The sequence below is a fragment of the Mus caroli genome, unplaced genomic scaffold (assembly GCF_978045245.1).
Source record: "Mus caroli unplaced genomic scaffold, Mus_caroli_1 scaffold_14, whole genome shotgun sequence".
Lineage (NCBI taxonomy): Eukaryota > Metazoa > Chordata > Mammalia > Rodentia > Muridae > Mus > Mus caroli.
In genome coordinates, this window is record NW_028227269.1 from 59,872,426 (window position 1) to 59,891,697 (window position 19,272).

General features: G+C 39.5%; 1 protein-coding gene across 2 annotated transcripts in view; it reads left to right on the forward strand.

Annotated features, from left to right (window-relative positions):
* Positions 1-1,571: 1,571 nt before the first annotated feature.
* The window catches only part of Lrfn5 (leucine rich repeat and fibronectin type III domain containing 5), a 336,213-nt gene continuing 318,512 nt past the window's right edge, over positions 1,572-19,272 (forward strand). For both annotated transcript variants that reach the window (XM_021179092.3, XM_021179091.2), the window contains exon 1: positions 1,572-3,418. The gene's annotated coding sequence lies outside the window, so the exon portion shown is untranslated. The remainder of the gene's footprint in view (positions 3,419-19,272) is intronic.

Genomic DNA, 19,272 nt, shown 5'->3' on the forward strand with positions numbered 1-19,272 from the left:
CTTCCTTGACTAGAAACCCACCGGAGAAACACTCACGATTTTGGGGGAGACTCTCCAGGACTTCATGGTGTCTGCTGAAGTATTTGTCTTCCAGAGTCCTTTTGCAGATTTGTATGGAATCTTACTGGTCAGCACCTGGCTGTTAAGAGAGAAGCTTGGACGCTCAAATTCGCTTTCAGCTCTGCAATCTACCGCTGAAGACTGCACTGGAACTGGGAGCCCCAGCCGGTGTGGCAGAAATGCTTGGAGACTGCGCGGCGGGAATCGCAGCCCCAGCCAATGCTCCTCCGGAATCAAGTAATCAGCAAGTAGATCACATTGCTAAATCCAGGGGCGAACAACCCAGGGATAAACCTGAATGGAACCTGGTCGGAAGCAAAGAGAGGAGCCCAGAGAAGGAAGAGAAAACTGGAGCAGTTACCACTTAAAGTACTCCAGGCTGAGTTCATCTCTCAAAAGGCAGCTGTGTGGGTCTTGATTATGTGTGGGTGCCTGTGCGCGCACTTGGATAGTGCCCGTGGGTGTGCCTGAATATGCACGCCCGTGTGAATTCGTAAGGCAAGGGTAAAGCCTCGGGTTCTACTGGAAACAAAATTCCAGAGCATCCTATTCTGGAAGGAACAACAGTATGGTGCAAGTAGGCAAGGAAGTGCTCCTTGATAGACAGTATCCCTCTACCCCTCCCCTCAATTCTTCCATGCAGGTTTGGTTCCGGTTGGTGTTTGAATTTAGAGGGAGGCACAGAAACCAAAAATCAAGTGTTCATCAACTCAATCCCGAAAGGACTAGCTTCAGACCTCTCCACATACTGTCTTTAGGGGGTTTCTGTGAGCTTTGCTGGAGTCTGAGAAGGGATTAACTGAGAACCTGGGAATTTTGGCAGAATTCCAAGAGTAAAGCCAGGGAGGGCCCTACCCAATGTCTCCCCAAGAGGCTTTTTTTTTTTTTTTTCTTTCCTCTGTACCACACCTCTCTCTGACTCCACATCCTTCCCCAGTGCAGCTGACCTCGGTGGCCAGGCCTTTCTGAGGACTACTCCAGTCCTGTAAAGCTCTGTACACTAAAATGTGGTTAGCTTCATCACTTCTCCATGCCGGGTACCTACTGCGCAGATTCTGCAAAGTAAATGTTCATTTTGGAATCCGCTTCCATCTGATTCATAAGCAAATCACCCCCCCCCCCCACACACACACACACAGACTAGGGAACACTGGAAGCCAGCCTTCAGTGTCTGGGAGTTTCAGCGAGAAGCTCTTAGGCTGGGATTTTTTCTGCCAGGTTGGAGCTAATCACTTGTCACACTGCCTAATGGCACAGCCTGACTGGGTGACACTTTTTTTTTTTAATTTTTATTTTTTTAAATTTAAATTATTATTCCCTTAATCACAGGTCAGTGGGCGACTAGATCAGGCAGTTCATTTCCAACAGAGGCATGCCCCAGAAGTTAGCTTTCTCCCTTCGGGTTTTCCAACGCATCCCCTCCCCCCTTCCTGCAACGCCCCCGCGCCTCCTCTGCTTAGGGATTTGTAGGCACAGCGCTAACCCTCTCCTTGCGCCCGCGGAAAATCGGTTCTCTGAACATATCCAGCCCGAAGTCTCAAAGGCCGAGAGCACAGCTGCTACTGCTTGGGGTGTCTCCTGTTTCTAGGGTTCTGGGAGGTGCGGCCGTTCTCGTCACTGCAGCTAGGGACCGGCTCTCGGCCGCGCGCCCGCCGCCGCCGCCGCCGCCGCCGCCTCCATGCTGCAGCGCCAAGCGCAGCTCCTCTGGGCCGGCGTTGCCTGCACGCACCACGCTGGGGAGCGGCTCTCCCAGGCCTGCCGGGGCGGCGGCTGCCAGCCCGGACTGCAGCTTCCCGCCTTGAGCCTGAGCTGAGGACTCGTCCCAGGGCCTCAGCCAGCGGGAGGGGCGCCCACCGCGCTGTGTGCAGCGGCGCAGGGAGGTGGTGAGCCCGTGCAGAGCAGCCGGAGCTGTGTGTGTGTGTGTGTGTGTGTGTGTGTGTGTGTGTGTGTGTGTGTGTGTGTGTTTGCCTGCGAGCTTTTCTTCTTCCCTTGAAGATGTGAGATGTGAATGGCTTCTCAGCTAGCTGGTCCTTAGGATTCTGGACTTTGTGGAGCTGTGGGCACAACGCACCCATATAATTCATGTTGTGTGGTCGGTTATCTTAGGGAAAAAAAGGCGCAACTCGACGGGGGTGGGGCAGATCCATGAAACATTCTGGAAAGGAGAAATAGAAAGAGAGAGGTATAGAAATGTGAATATTTAAAGACCTGAGAAGACTTTTGGAATCTCCCAGCTGGCCCTTCAGTTTTCCCGGCACGACTCTGGAGGTTTTCCACCTTTTCAAGTCATCTTGGTGTTCCTCTAGTATTTTGTAAGCCTCTTTCCAGCTAGCTGCGTGTGTGTATGCGTGTGTTTGTGCGCCTGTGTATGTGCGCGCGCCTATCGGATGCATTTGACAGTCTTTTTTCCAACTGCCCAGAAGCAAACGTGTTAACTCAGAGATGCCCCTCCGTGCCCAGGTTCTCGCAGAGCATGGAGGACACCCAGACCGGTTTTCCAGGCTGGATTCTGGGAGGCTGATCGGCTGTGAACCCAGGTGTAAGGATCACTTAATCCAGAGGCTTGGAGAGTGGCTGTATTAACGAGCTTCCAGGTACATCACAAGGTCAAGAGAGGGACTTGCAGCTGTATTATTTCCCTGCATCTTGACTTTCCTCTTTTGGTCCGAAGAATATGAATGTGTCTGTCCACAACATTTGAAGCCCAAACTTCAGCACTCCGAGCTGGTTTACTGTACAAACAAGGTAATGAGGATTGCTTTTCAAACTGCTTAACGAATCCCCAACGCTTCCACAGCCCTTCCAGGACTCCCTTTCTGCCCAGCGAAATGTCACCAGCTTTTGAATTCCAAGGATTTGGCTGCAGGAGAACTTGAAGGAAACGTGATCAAAGGGCTATGTGAGAAAGCGACTGCTCTCTTTGCCGGTAGGCTGGTGGGCTTCCGGACCGGATCTTGAGAAGGACCAGAACTGTTTCTCCCTCCCGGTGCGGTTCTGGGAGTGCTTGTGCAAGTGTGAGTGCGCGCGCGCCTGGCTGAGAATGTGTGAGTGTGTGTGAGCGTGTCTCTGTGTGTGCGCGGCCGCCCTGCTTCTGCCCGCTCCCCGGGCGCGGAGCCACTGGTTTCATGGGGCGATTTGCGCTGATTCCCCACCCAGCGGGACCTGCGAGCAGCGACGGCAGGGGCAGGAGCCACCTCTCTGACTCCCTAGGATGCGGGTGCTGAGCTATGGCAAAGGGCAGCGAAGTGATGAGCGAGACCCCAGTACGACTGTGAAAGCCACCTGGAGCCACCTTGCCTGGATCTTACCTGCCGGCAGAAAGTCTTCCTATGACCGTCTTTCCCCCTAGAGGCACCAGGTAACAATGAAGGACTACTTGCCTCACCCACTTTCCTTAAGGTCTTGTTTCTAGCATCTTATCTGCATTGCAGGCTACTTTACTTATTAATGTTTTGAAAATCATTAGAAAGGGCTGGGTATCCAAGGGCGCTTGCTCAGTGACGGGGTATGCAGTTTCTGGTATATATAAAATGTAAGTCTGTATCTGGACACTTATTGTGGTAGTGAAATCTATCTATCTATCTGTCTGTCTGTCTATCTATCTATCTATCCATCCATCCATGAATACATCAAGCCTGAGGATAGTTTTTGAAAAGGGCCAGGCTTGTTGAACCTGTCTGAAGGTGCCAGAGATGAACGGTTCATGATTCCTTCAGGCTATGGTTGCTGCGGACCATTTGGTAGCCAACCCTCCAGATACTGAAGTGAGATCCGGTGTTTGTTTCCCCGCCCCCCCACATCTATCAAAGATCTTTTATTTTTTTCTCCCTAGGACCCCTTTACCTTCTGTACCAGGTTCCCTTGATGTGCAGGATCTTCCCAGATCCTTTCAGTAGTTGTGAATTAAGAATCTCGAGACTTTGATGTGAAATGGAGTTTTCTTGGGACTTGGTTAGGATGAAAAGGAATTCAATGTCGAGTGTGCGTGCATGTGTGTGTGTGTGTGTGTGTGTGTGTGTGTGTGTGTGTGTGTGTGTGTGTGTTGAGACTAGGTGTTTAACTGCCAGGCTTTGATTTGAGGTGGCATAATATATACATGAAAAGAGGTCGTTTTTATATGTCTAGGAGAACGAGGCCAAAAACCAATAGCCACCACCCAGCCCAGCCCTAGCCCCAGCTCCAGCCCCAGCCCCAGCCCTAGCCCCAGTCCCAGTGGCAACATCAGCCCTGGCCCCACCTGCTTTATCTCAGAGGCGGACAGTGTTTGTTGTTGTTTGTACAATCGGTATTTTGAAAATTCCATCTAGTGCTTTGATTTAAAAGCAGGTTGGATTTAAGACTGCCTAATTAACATACGAGATCTGATATGTGAAAATGGAGATTCCCTTCACTTGAAGAGGCTGAACAAATTTAGTTAACTTCCGAAGCCCCTTATTCTTGGACCTTGTATATTCCATCTCCTTCCCCCACCGTTGCTTGTTCCCTACCGAAAATCCCACTTCCTTCTCGAGGGCGCTTGAATTAACAACATAAAGGTACTTCCAAAGTAGTCTCCTCCTCAATGTTTAATTCCAGAGTGAAGAAGGTCTGAAATTTTCAGCTGAGGAGTGCTGGTTTGTCTCCTGCCTCCAGAACTGCCTGCTGGTTTGGCCTGGTGGGTCAGTGGTTCGCTGCTCTAGGAGGCAGAGATAGGGACTGACCTATGAAGGTGGAACTGAGTGTGTGGTGGTGTCTTCTGTTTGCAAAAGCTGCTTAGGGTGTGCAGGGAGACTGCCTGATTGTCTTCCATCCCCTCCGTTTCTGCAGCTATCCATTTGATGGCATTTGCAGATCACAAGCTAATGTGTAGCTGCTCTTGTCCCTGCGCGCTCATGTCCGGACTCCTTCTTTGGAGTCTGGAATTGCTGCTGCTGCTGCTGCTGCTGCAGGGTGGTGGTGCTACAAGGCCATGAATGCAGCGGGCTTTGGGGGCTGGGCTCTACCACTGCAGCTGGCAGGTCTGCTTTGACACTACATGGGGCGGGGCTGGAGAGCTCAGCTAGCACCCTAGCAGACAGTGGGGCTCATTGTGGACCCTGTGACTGCCTGAGTCTGAAGGAAGGGAGATTGGGGATGAGTAGGGCAGTGGTGTTTGAGCATCGATTATGACTAGAGCCCCACTCCTTCATTCCCGATATATATGAATATTCAAGACCATGTGATGAAAGCTGGCTACAAAAATTGTTTGACATTCAAACATTGCGTGGTTTATCAGGATTGAAACCTTGAAGCTAAGTGCATTTTTTCTACATACCTATTCTTTCTCTCTTCTCCTGCTCTCCCAGATGACACCAGGTCATTTGCAGTCCTGTTTCGCCTTCAGTTAAAACAAAAACAAAAACGGTAGCATATGTAATCAACTTATCTTTTACTTCCAACATGAAGTCTAGGAGAGCCACTCTTCATACAGATTTAGTGTATAACTTCAACTCAGAGGAAGGATATAGATGTTAACTCAACTCAGGCAGTAAGACAATCCATACTCTACTGTCTTAGTTCTAATAAGGAAAAAAAAAAAACTAAAAATAACAAGATTTGAAGGAATTAAAGAGAATTTCATATCAAATGTCTTTTCTTTTTAAGTAAATTTATTTGAAATCCTCTATCATTCAAAAAATCCTACATACAATGCTGCCTTATGTGATAAACATCACAGAGAGATGCCTTTTTTTTTCCTTGCCCTAAGTTTGTGTGGAATATTGACAACATAATAAGTTGCAAGCCAATCACATATGTGAGAATGACCAGACATAAAATTTCTGGTGAAGAATGTTGGTACTTGAAAAATACATATTTTCCCATCTCTGGTTCACCTCTCTTTTGCCTTTACTCACTTAAGGTTTCATCTTTTGCAAGTCAGTTCCTATATTTGTTCACCCATTCTTCAGGGAAGGCAGACAAATCTGTAAACCAAATTTTAAATGCTCAGAAGCTCAGACAAATATTGTGGTTTTAAAAGGTCATTCCTTTGTGGAGTTAGGTTAAATGTTATGAGGAACTAGAGCTCCTAACATAGAGTAAAGGAATAAAGGAAGGAAGGAAGGAAAGAAGGAAGGGAGGGAGGGGGGAGGGAGAGAGGGAGGGAGGGAGGGAGGGAGGGAGGGAGGGAGGGAGAGAGGGAGGGAGGGAGGGAGGGACAGAAGGAAGGGAAAGAAGGCAGGCTAATGATGGCTAAGGTGTTTCTATCCAGCTTGTTAGACATTATCCCTAGGTTATTCTGTTCTTGTTCATTGATGGATTATGACACTGAGAGTGAGTTTCCCAGCCAGGAACTCATACTTTACAATCATTTTTTAGTCATTCCGAATAGGAAAAAAAAAAAAAAAACTGGGAAATATGGGCCACACAGGGACAGGGGCGAGCATAGAGTCAGCTAGAAAGGAGTTGACATGTGATTTCATCTTCTAGATCAGTTCCTTTCAGTGACTTCCCTTTTCTCTTTTTAAAAAGAATGACCTTGAACAAGACCTGTATTCTGTGTTTTGCAAACCTCTCTTAAAAAATGTAATGTATACAGAAGCATTCTCATACATTTCAGCTTTGATATGAGGCTGTACAGGTTTGTTTAGGGAAAAAAAGTTCATCTATTTATGTCTTTCACTGATTTCAGCCAAAAGTAATTTCTTTCCTCTTCCTCTAGAGAAATAGAAGAGATGAGGGTGTCTGAGAGAGAATGCCCCACTCTTCTTCTTTTTTTTTTTTTTTTTTGGTGCTATTATTTTTTTCTCTCCTGCCATTCATAGAGTTTTGGTGTTGAAGTGTTATCTTCTTGTGTCACTAGTATTTAAGCACAGTCCCATGTTACACCCACCTCCATCTTTCCTGAAGGGACATCATTTCCTTTTTTCCTTTTAAGCCAGTGCAGTGCTGCTTGAAGCACTTTTGGCTTGGTGGTTTTGCTGACTTTTCTAGCTAGTGAAATTAGGACCATGTTTTCTGCTGACTCTCTCGCTGTGCTGTTATGTGGTAAGGATGAGAAGCTTGCAGCTATCTAACGGGGCTCCTGTCTATCAGTGAAACTATTCCACAACAACTATTCAGGTCTTTTTTTTTTTTTTTTTTTTTGGATAACACTGAAGTAAGAGGAAGAAGAAAACTCACTTGAAATTTTCTAAAGAATAAACTAGATAATCTGTTTTCTTATTCTAGTGATTTTATTTACTCAGAGATGAAACATACTGCTATTTTCTTCAGGTTTTCTTTCCTTTTCCTTTATTTTTTATACAATGAAAATAGTTCTAAGCTTTATGATTCACCGAAGAGTAATGTTTAAAATGTAGGCCTTATGCACGTGAGTGTGGCTCTCTAAGTTATACCACCATCTTATGTTAAGCCATTCCAGTGATCCATGTACACAGTGAAGTTTTGAGAATGGGTTCACTTACTCAGTCTCCATAGCTTATAGCCTCATTTGTATGCTTCCCTTTAATCTTAGAACCTGAAGAAGTATACTTTAAAGTTCCCGTGGTGTATGCATGGTGCTGTTTATAATTATAGAAATTGTTTTAGCTAGGGGTAAACCATATAATAGTACTCCATCATCCTAAATTATACAGTATTATGATACCCTCAACAAATACAGAAGAATTTTATTCAGAAATAGTTAATGCTAAATTTAAAGCAATTATTATTTATTTTTTTAAATTCATGGTGCTCTGGCAGACACTGCTCTGACAAAAAGCTTTCCCTCATGTTATATGACAATTTAACAGTAATTATGAATGATAGGTAACAAGGGATGGAAAATTATAATGTAGTTACATGATTATAGATTATACAAAGGACTATCGGTACACCAAAGCCAAGTAAAGTGCACAGACAGGTTTTAATATTTAAGCTACATAGAGTATTTTAATATTTACCTAAAACTGACTTTGATAGTTCATATTTCTTTTTTTAAACAGAATTATTTATTTATTTTATGTATTTACACTGTAGCTATCTTCAGGCACACCAGAAGAGGGCATTGGATCTTAATACAGATAGTTGTGGGTCATCATGTGGTTGCTGGGAACTGAACTCAGGACCTCTGGAAGAGCAGTCAGTGCTCTTAACCACTGAGCTATCTCTGCAGCCTGATAGTTCATATTTCGTCACCTACAGGGTTAGGTGGGAAATTATCTTGTTACATAGGAATTGCCAAGGTTAAATCGGGAAATACCAAATGACCAATTTCTTCCTTTCTTGAAAGTAGAAATATATTGCATGTTATGTCTTGTTCTCATTTTGAATATTCTTGGTATAAATAAATAAATAAGTTACATAATACATTGCAAACACTTTCAATGGAGTTTCTTAGTTTCTTAGAATTAGTGTTACAATTCCTGTGAATCATGATCACAGAATTTGGAATGAAAATTGAATCTAATTTTACATTTACTACAGAAAAGGCTCTAGAAAGGATATATAGTAAGATAAACGATTAAAGTTAAGAGTTCTTTAGCAAATGTTGGGAAAACTTTGAATTCTTAGGAAAAGTTTGAAAAAAAAAAAAAAGACTTTAACACATCCTCAATCACAACTAGTGTGTTTAATTTAAACCGGAACAGAAGCCCATCAACACTACTCACCTTATTCCACTTGCTTTGCCCTTTTCAGCTCCATTTAAGAAGTGCTACCCACCCAGGAAGGAACATTATTCTTACTCTCTAGAGGCCATGTTCCTTTGACCTCTCCAAACCAAAGAAGGACTTTCCCCAGGCTAAGCACACAGTCTCCTGCTAAGCTTACCCCAAGCCTCATTTGCTGGCTCCACAATAGGTTTTCCTGGTCTTCAGTGACATCACCAAAACTATAGGCTATCCACATTAAAGCAATTTACTACTAGAAGCATATTAACTACGTGAAAAGTAACTCTTTCCTTCTTTTGTTGTCTAGAATGAAGTATTCTTTCTCACTTGATTTTTTAAAAATTGTTTTCATTAAATTTTTTTAACAATTTAATACATCTGCTATATTTGGAAAAAAAACAGAGTAAATGTATATTCAAGCAATATTAAAAGAATTGGGAAGACTTTAATCATACCATGCAAAAGGGGAGAAATTCTACTATATCCAGAATTTTATTAGTACAAGATTTCTGGGCATTGATAAATATCAAATGATTGATTAATATTAGTGGTAAATATAAAAATAATAGTAAAAAAATTATGAAATAAAAGTGAAAATATTTCTGTATCATAAAAATAAGTCATGTATATTTACTTCTGAAATAATTGTATTTAATACATTGAATCCTTTCATTGTTTTTACACAATACTACAAAGTCCTTTAGTTTTAATATTTGATTTACTTTTATTTTGTATGTAAAAGTGTTTTGTCTGTATGTATGCATATATAACATGAATTGCTTATAATATGTATATCAACACTGATGCTTTGTTAAGCATGAAGACATATTCATATGCATGAAGACATAGTAATACTGAGTCACAGATGTTTTAATTCACTATGTCCCATTCAATAAAATTATATCTAATTTAAAATTGAAATTATCATGGTACTTATAGGAATTATGGGAGACAGGAAGTACATTGTGCTGTGACAGTGTGAACATATTTTTCTAATAACATGAAAGATATAAACACATTAAGTTTGAGATACACTTATTGACTGATAGTTGGTCCTCATTTAATGTATATTTTGTAGTAGATATGAAAGGAAAGATTGGAAATCATGACTGTATTTTAGAGGGATTGGTTTTATGCCATGCTTACTAAATGATATTTGAATTTTTGTTATTTACGTTTAGCTTTGTGCAACCTAAACCGAAAGCCTTTCCACCTCTCTGAACCTCACTTTCCTTACTTATAAAATGAGTTTTTATGACTGCAGGCTAAAACTATCTAGCAGCTTCAGGGTGATCAAATATGGGAAACTTAGGTGTCTTCACTGTTTTCGTCTCTACCTTAGCTGCCATGAGTCTAAGGAATGAACAATAAAGGGATTGGGAAGGCTTTACGTTCTATGATTGGAAAAATGAAACTATGAGGTTACAGTGACCAGAAGAAACACAGTTGGTGTTCTCAGAGGCCAAGAAGAAGAAGAAAATGCAAAATATGAGAGTTACTTCAGTTTAGGAAATCTTAGGAGCTTGGAGCAGGTCCCCTTGTCAGCACATGACCTATCCTTAAAATATGTTTGGACTCCTGATAGACACGGAAATTTCTATGAAAGTTCTAAGTTTTCTTGACAAGTTCTCAATCTTATGTTCTCTCTCTCTGGCTTCCCTACCAAGTTTCATTTTGACTAACTATTAGAAAAAATAACTTTATTGAACATGATTATTCAATATTTCTATTAAATATATCATAATGTCATACTTTTGACATCCTATATCTTCTAATTAATTTTAGCATGGGGGAGGTATTTTCATACATGGAAAGCACTGTTCCTGATACTGGAACTTGAAGCATTAGAAGTGAATTGCTTCAGACCTTCACTCCATAATTTCTTTGCTTATAAACGTACTAGTTAGAGACAATTTTATTTTCTTGCTGTTAACATTTTTACATTTTGTGCTCAGTAATGTTCAGTATCATTAGTTTGAACAGACTTTTTTGACAGATTCTGGTTTGTTTGTTCCACATGTCATTGAAGCACAGAATCAATGCCAACAATGAATACAGATTTTAGTGTAGCCATCATTGCTACTTTTGGGAGACGGAATAAAGAAAACCCAGGTCCAACACTCATGTGCTTTCTCTTTACCTGAACTTGAATAGAGCCTTTGAGGCCTTAATGTATACCTCCAAGACAGTGATGAGATAAAACTTATTTCTGCTTCTAAGTTTAGTGTCTAATAAAGTGTCTGAGATTGCTTCTTCAATATTCCTATTATATTTCTTACTCAAGATGGTCAAGTTACTTAAATATTCTTTACCTTACACCACACATACTGTGATGGTGTCTTTAGGAGTACCATACAAAACATTGAAACAGAGAAAGACAAGAAATGCATATTACTTTCTCTTAAATGATTTAGCCAGATGTGCCAGGGATTTACTGATATAAACAAGAATGATTATAATCATGTTCTTTATACTCCTTGATGATTAGTTATTTGCTCTTTAGTACATGCACAGAAACTCATGTCTCAGCCACGTCTCCCTTAAGATACAAGTCAAAATGGTATAGATGCTATTCTGAGAAAGTTTCAGTGTACAGTAAACAGCAAGCTGTCTTTCAGAGAGAAAAGAATCGAGAATAAAAATAGTCCTGGAGATAATGACATACTTGCCTTTTAATTTACTGCCAGACCTAGAGGTGATTTATTTCTAGAATATTAATTCATTTGTTTACATGGTCTTTTTAAAAGTAAAATCAGCAACTAGGCTCCAAGGAGCCTCTTCTGCTTCTTTATGACATGGACTCTTTTCTAACAAGGTGAGAAAAATTGGAACAGGAAGTTACACTGAATCTCCCCCTTTTTCCAACTATCTCTGAAGAGATATTAACTATGGACCATAATCTTGCATGCTTATCCTTTTATTCTTAAAAGATTTTACTTATAAAGCGAATGCAAATAGTTTTCAAAATTGACACCTCACATGTATATATGGCTAATCTTTTCTCAATGCCTCCTTGTCATCATTGTATATGCTCATGATTGCATATGGTCCTTACGGGCCAGTCCATTGCATGTTCCAAGAAAATTACACTAACTTTACTTTTCCTTTTACCTTAAACTACATTATTTTTATTTAATTTATTTCCCCTGATGTATGTATATTTTCAGTCTATCTGTTTCACTTTTTAACTTCCAAATAACAATTTATTAATAAAATAGCACAGTGGTTGGATATGAGAGAGCCCCAGGCTTCATAAGAGTCTTAGGCATTCCTCTGAGACAACATGTGTTCTTTGAGATCATAAAACGTATAACGGAGTCACTTAAAGATACCAACATAGCATAGATATTATGTAGTAGATAACAGTCAGCAGCATCACATGAACTTGTCATCCTGTTCCTCCTGTTAATTGCTGTTGATTTTCACTTCTACTTCATACTGTAGACATACGTACAACGTCATCGTGACCATCTCTATTTTTAACACATCCAAACTTAAACTCAAAGGATTTGATTTTATGTGGCCATAGTGTGTAACTAAGAGATAAGACATTTATAACTCAAAGATAAATACTTCTGATACTAGGAAGGGAGGTATGACTTGTATGTCTGGAGATTTTTCCTGTTCCCTACCTCTCATGACAGTCTGGTAAGGGTTACTACATGTCTGTTCTCCATATCTCATTCATTGATGAGGCCATATTTTTGAGAATGCACAAAAATCTTTACTACTTTTGCTTCTTGTATCAGTTTATAAACTGCTAAATTTTTATTTGTATGTTTATCAAAGCCTTTATGATTAGAGAATTTAACTTAGTTTGGAGGAAATGGGACTTAGAGAATCTGTCATTAAAACAGTGGCCTCTGTGTAACCATGCCCTGCATTTGACTTGGCCTTCTTTTTCCTTTGCCCTGAGATTGGTGCAGGCTATCAAGGCCATCTTTTGTGAGTATTCAGGTTTAACTCCTATTATGTTTTTTTTTTTTCTTTTGTCTAAAACTAGGGAAGAGTCCAGTAATAAAGTCATTTCCTTAGTTTGAATCATGTGTCTGATGATAATTTGTCAAAGCCTGTTCATAAACTTTAGAAATTTTCAAGTCATATTATCTCTAGAGTAACTCCTCTGGTGTACCCTCATTTGGGATCTAAGTCCTTTCATTTGGAGAAATGGAAATGCCTGCCAACCTTTGTAATCTTTGTGAGAATTTGCTTCCTTTCCTTTTGAATCAGTATTGACCTGTACCTTGTCATCTCAAGACAATGTGTTTTCACCTTCCCCTCCCACCTCTTGGAAAGGGGGGAAATGTTTCTAATATGTAAAGAAACCCGCTAGTTATGTTCCTCTGTTGAGGTGCAGTAGTCCATACGGTATCCAGCATCAATAGCCAGGCACATTGATGAGGCCACCTGAGAGCATCCAGACACAATTGAGCCTTGATAATTATAGTCATATGAATAACCTCTACTGCGGGAAGCAGAAGAACCAGCTAGCAAGCTGAGTCAAAACAAAATCATTTACTGACAAATCATGAACAATGAAAATGGGTGTTACTTTTAACCGCTGCATTATGAAGTAGAAATTGATTTCTGAGATGTGTGCCCTGGGTAACAGAGCTGCTAGTCAGACACTGTGGGTCTTTTGAAAGAAAAAAAATCATCATTAAAAAAAACTTTTCAATAAGTGTATACTTAAAATTTGCCTCCTGTAGGCATACTGCCTTTAGTCTGTGGTGTAATATATTTCTAACGAAGAATGATTTCTTTTTCTAAACTTTTAGGAGTGTTTGTTGATTCCACAATAGATTCCTTGTCTGAGATGTTTCCTAGTGTTTCTGAATATGCACAATATTAATTGCAGTTTTCTTGGTTCTAGAGCAACCACTTATGACTACATGTGAGAGGCTTCCATGAAAGGGTTATCTTCTTTCAGTTGGGTCCCTGACATCAGTATGATACTTAGGAACAAATGATCCTTGTTTCTCCACGTAGTTTTCCATCTTGATTTAGTCCAGTTTGACATTTTTTATTGTCAAAATGACTTGATTTCAATTTTTTCTTCTAATTTTTCTCCAGTAATTCATGTTTACTAATCATTTCTTCAGTAAACTAAATTTAGATTGGGCAATTTATGCTGGAATTTCACACTATTATTATTATGTAAAGTTATTTAATAATGTTTTTAATAACATATCAAACTAATCTATGTGCAAATCTAATAATTTATAGGTATAATAAGGAAGAAGTTTAGGTCATAGAGAAGTCCATATACATTATTTTATAATTACTCTAATTTATTTATAAAACATAATTAAAATTAGTATTGTCCTGGATCTTGTTTTTTTTTCCTCTTGGTAAAAATGGCATGTTTGTAAAGAAATGACCGAAATTACATTTCATGTGAATGCTATTTCTTTCAATGATTGTTTTAATATTTTGAAGGTTTTTTATTATAGTGAATGTGGAATGCTTAATTATAGTCTTTATTATTTCTCACTGTGGTTTTTAATTTTAATATTAGATAAAATTATATTAAATTAGCTATTTGTTATTTCTGTTAGTAGTGAACTCTAAAATAGTAAAGTATATATCCGATGTATTTCCTATGTCAGTATTTATACAAATTTATTTTGTAACATTATATGGGTTAGGTTCTTCATCTGTGGAATGGAACCAATACTGTTACCTACCTTATATGTTTGGATGAAAAATAATCAATTCTATTCATTTCTCACAATAATTTCTCAATAACTGAATGAAACCACCAATTATTGTTTATGTATATACACACACACACACACACACACACACACACATATATATATATATATATATATATATATATATATATATATATATATAATAAGAAAATCATGACCTTATATACAGAAAGAAATGTAATTACTACATAAGTATTGCACATTTGTTGAATTGAAGAGGCAATATGTTTGGACTTTTAGCTCAGGCTGTAATGTTCGGCTTGATACACTCCTTATTGCAAGTATCTTGTTTTTTTATGACAAGACCCAGTAAAGAAAAAAAGCCTTTTAGGGTAATATCAAACAAGATTTTGCTTTCCAGATTTAATACATAACTTTGATTTTTCAAAATAAATGTAAATTTAAAGATTGTGTAAGTCCAGCGTAACTATAACTATTGTTAAGATAGTTGGGATAAAAATTTCAAAGGAACATCTTAAATAGTTTGTGATTCTCAGGGCATGGCCAGAGAGGCTAAAGATAGAAGCAGTTTTACAGGTTGTTTATGGCTTTGAAGTTTTTCAGGGAATGTTTTGAGAGGAAACGAGTATATGTATAGAATTACAGACATGAATCCAAGAAAGAGACTTAAGAACAGTAATATTTGAGGAAAATATGATCCTCTTCTTAGGCTCATGATCAATAAATTAAAAAAAAACTACTGTTCTTTCATCATTCATGAAAGTGGACTGTAATTTAGACAAACTTAGGCTTTGTTCTTATGGTTATCTCTGTAAACCTCTCCTTTTTTTCTTGTGATATCTTTAATTGAAGGCTGAAATACCTCTCTGAGGAGCCATGATTATATAATTTTAGCACATATTCTTCATTGATATAACATTGATAAATCAATATGCCAAATGCTTGAATTTATCCAGTAAAGAAAGTTTCTTTTATCCCAAATAGTATTGTATTTTAAATACATGGAGTAATTAATACTCCAATACTTAATGATGTATTTTTGTTCAGGTAAGAAAGGAGATTAGAAGGAATTTTGAAGGGAAGGAAGAATATCTACAAAATATATCTGTCTTGGTGAAAAATATGTCTGCTGTATGTGCTGGTTGACTAAATGAATTTACATTCACTCTGGTATTATGCGCTTTAGCAGGTAGCTAGAAAGCATAACACTTTTTTTATATGTTACAACAGGAAGAAGTGCATGTTTCCTTTTATAATCACTATCAATATGCTGCTGTTATATGTAATGCTGATATTTAGAACCTTTTAGTTTGAGTAATACACACACACACGTAAGCATACATGAACACTCATGTGAACACACACACACACAGAGAGAGAGAGAGAGAGAGAGAGAGAGAGAGAGAGAGAATCCTGATCATTGAAGTATGGGGGAAAAGGTCTTTAAAAACAGTGTCGTTTGCCCTTATCCTGGATAATTACATTATCCCCCTCCTCCCATTTTTCCCTCCAATCCTTCACATGCTCCAAGTCTCAGAGTTGACTATATTACTTAAAGGATCTGCAAAAATCAGGGAAGTAAAAGAAATCTTGTGTGTGTGTGTGTGTGTGGGGTGGGTGTTTTGGGGGAGCAATAGAAATGGGACAAACTATTTGAAGGGGGAATGGAAGGGAGGTACTTTACGAGGGAGAGAATGGAATGAATGCAGTGTGCTTTTGAAGATTTTCCTCTTTTGTCTCTTTTCATTTACCATTTGTGAAATGTCACTAATGTTTGGAATAAGAACTGTCAGCATTCTTGAACTGCCTTCAAAGATGATAGGAAAATTTTCGTGGCTAGTGTAGTAAGTAGAGGGGTCCTTGATGCTTCTTAGATGGAAAGGATCTATGAAGACTGGATGTATTTAGAAGTATCACTCCTTTTAAGTGTTTTAATCAAATGATTATATAAACTTACAACTTATTGTGTATGCAGTGTAGTGAATGAAGAGAAATTTAGAGGAAGGTACAAAATGAGACTGATAAGTACATTGGTAGGTCTAAACTTGTTGGAATCCAGGGTAAGAAACCACAGTTTTACAACATAAGATTTTGCTTTCAATACCTAGGCCATTGAGGACTCATTTAGCAACAAGAGATTCTTTGGATGCTTGTCCCATAAGAGACAGAATCTCACCATGGCAAGGGGAGGCTTACAGCAGTGCCTGTCTCAGTTTTAGAGTCATTGAAAGGCAAGAACCAGTCTTTGAGCAGGTTTGACTCCTTGGTGCTTCTTCTTTGAGATGGGGACACAATGGCAGGGTACAGTATGACACAATAGCTTCATATCATTACAGCACAGCATACAAAGGCAGGAGGGAAAAAGAAAAGAGAGGAAGGGAAGAAGGGTGATGCCAGAAAAATGCAAGAAGTTACTCTGCAACAGTCCCTCAAAATGTCCTCTTCATCTCTAATTCTGTGACTCTCATGTTGCTGTAATCACAGAATTTGGAAGGAACCATGGTGCTGGAATTGAGTTTTCCGTCCCCTTCATTTTCATTTACCTTGCCACCTCTGCCTTTTTATTTTTACTTCTTTTCTCTTTTTTTGTAGTTTTCTTTTTTGTTGTTGTTGTTCAAATTTATTTTCTATAAAAAGTCACTCCTGTTTACAGTAAAATTGAAAAGCCATTAAAACTTTGGTCAAATGTTAATATTTTGTTTTTATTGTAAGTGTTGCCTGATCTAAGTTTCCCTCACAAGCTCTGATATTTTAGAGACACAAATTAAAATTCATCAAGCCAATTTTACTGTAAAATTTTGGAACTGAGTAAATTTAAATAAATTTAATTTCAAGTGAAATTATGTGGTTGATTTCATTGAGAAACCCTGCACTATTCATTAAGCCTTGCTTTGTGCTACTATGTTAGTACACTAGCAGTCTATTCACATATCTATCACCTATGAATCTTCCATCTATCTACTGCACAACTTTATATAACTAGTTGCCTTTATGAGGTACTCTATTGCTGTGAAGAGACACCATGATCATGATCATGGCAACTATAATAAATGATAACATTTAAATGGGGGCCTCTCTTGCAGTTTCAGAGGTTTAGTTCATCATCATCTTGGCAGGAAGCATGGTGGCACACAAGAAACATGGTGGTAGAGAAGGAGCAGAGAGTTCTACATCTGAATCCAAAGGCAGCAGGAAGAAAGAGAGCCAAAACCCAAAGCCTGCCTGTAGTGACACATTTCTTCCTATAAAACCATGCCTACTCCAACAAGGCCACACCTCCTAATGCTACTTCCTAAATATTCAACTATGAGTCTCTGGGGGCCATTCTTTTTATTTTTCAGTAGGTATATATATATATATATATATATATATATATATATATATATATATATATATATAGTAGGTATTTTCTTCATTTACATTTCCAGTGCTATCCCAAAAGGCCTCCATGCCCTACCTCCCACTCCCCTACCCACCTACTCCCACTTCTTGGCCCTGACACTCCCCTGTACTGAGGCATATATAAGTTTGCACGACCAATGGGCCTCTCTTTCCACTGATGGCCCACTAGGCCATTTCTAATACATATGCAGCTAGAGACACGAGCTCTGGGGGAGAGGGGGGTACTGGTTAGTTCATGTTGTTGTTTCACCTATAGGGTTGCAGACCCCTTTAGCTCCTTGGGTACTTTCTCTAGCTCTTCCATTGGGGGCCCTGTGTCCTATCCAATAGCTGACTGTGAGCATCCACTTCTGTGTTTGCTAGGCCCTGGCATAGCCTCACAAGAGTCAGATATATCTGGGTCCTTTCAGCAAAATCTTGCTAGTATATGCAATGGTGTCAGCGTTTGGAAGCTGATTATGGGATGGATCCCCGGATATGGCGGTCTCTAGATGGTCCATCTTTTCCTCTCAGCTCCAAACTTTGTCTCTGTAACTCCTTCCATGGGTCTTTTGTTCCCTATTCGAAGAAGGGGCAAAGTGTTCACACTTTGGTCTTCATTCTCTTGAGTTTAATGTGTTTAGCAAATTGTATCTTATATCTTGAGTATCCTAAGTTTCTGGGCTAATATCCACTTATCAGTGAGTACATATTGTGAGAGTTCCTTTGTGATTGGGTTACCTCACTCAGGATGATGCCCTCCAGGTCCAACCATTTGCCTATGAATTTCATAAATTCATTTGTTTTAACAGCTGAGTAGTACTCCATTGTGTAAGTACCACATTTTCAGTATCCATTCCTCTGTTGAGGGGCATCTGGGTTCTTTCCAGCTTCTGGCTATTATAAATAAGGCTGCTATGAACATAGTGGAGCATGTATTTTTCTTACCAGTTGGAACATCTTCTGGATATATGCCCAGGAGAGGTATTGCTGGATCCTTCAGTAGTACTATGTCCAATTTTCTGAGGAACTTCCAGGCTGATTTCCAGAGTGGTTGCACAAGCTTGCAATCCCACCAACAATGGAGGAGTGTTTCTCTTTCTCCACATCCTTGCCAGCTTCTGCTGTCACCTGAATTTTTGATCTTAGCCATTCTGACTGGTGTGAGGTGGAATCTCAGGGTTGCTTTGATTTGCATTTCCCTCATGATTAAGGATGCTGAAAATTTTTTCTGGTGCTTCTCAGCCATTCGGTATTCCTCAGGTGAGAATTCTTTGTTTAGCTCTGAGCCCCATTTTTAATGGGGTTATTTGATTTTCTGGGGTCCAGCTTCTTGAGCTCTTTGTATATTTTGGATATTAGTCCCCTATCTGATTTAGGGTAGGTAAAGATCCTTTCCCAATCTGTTGGTGGCCTTTTTGTCTTACTGAAGGTGTCTTTTGCCTTACAGAAGCTTTGCAACTTTATGAGGTCCCATTTGTTGATTCTCGATCTTACAGCACAAGCCATTGCTGTTCTATTCAGGAATTTTTCCCTGTGCGCAT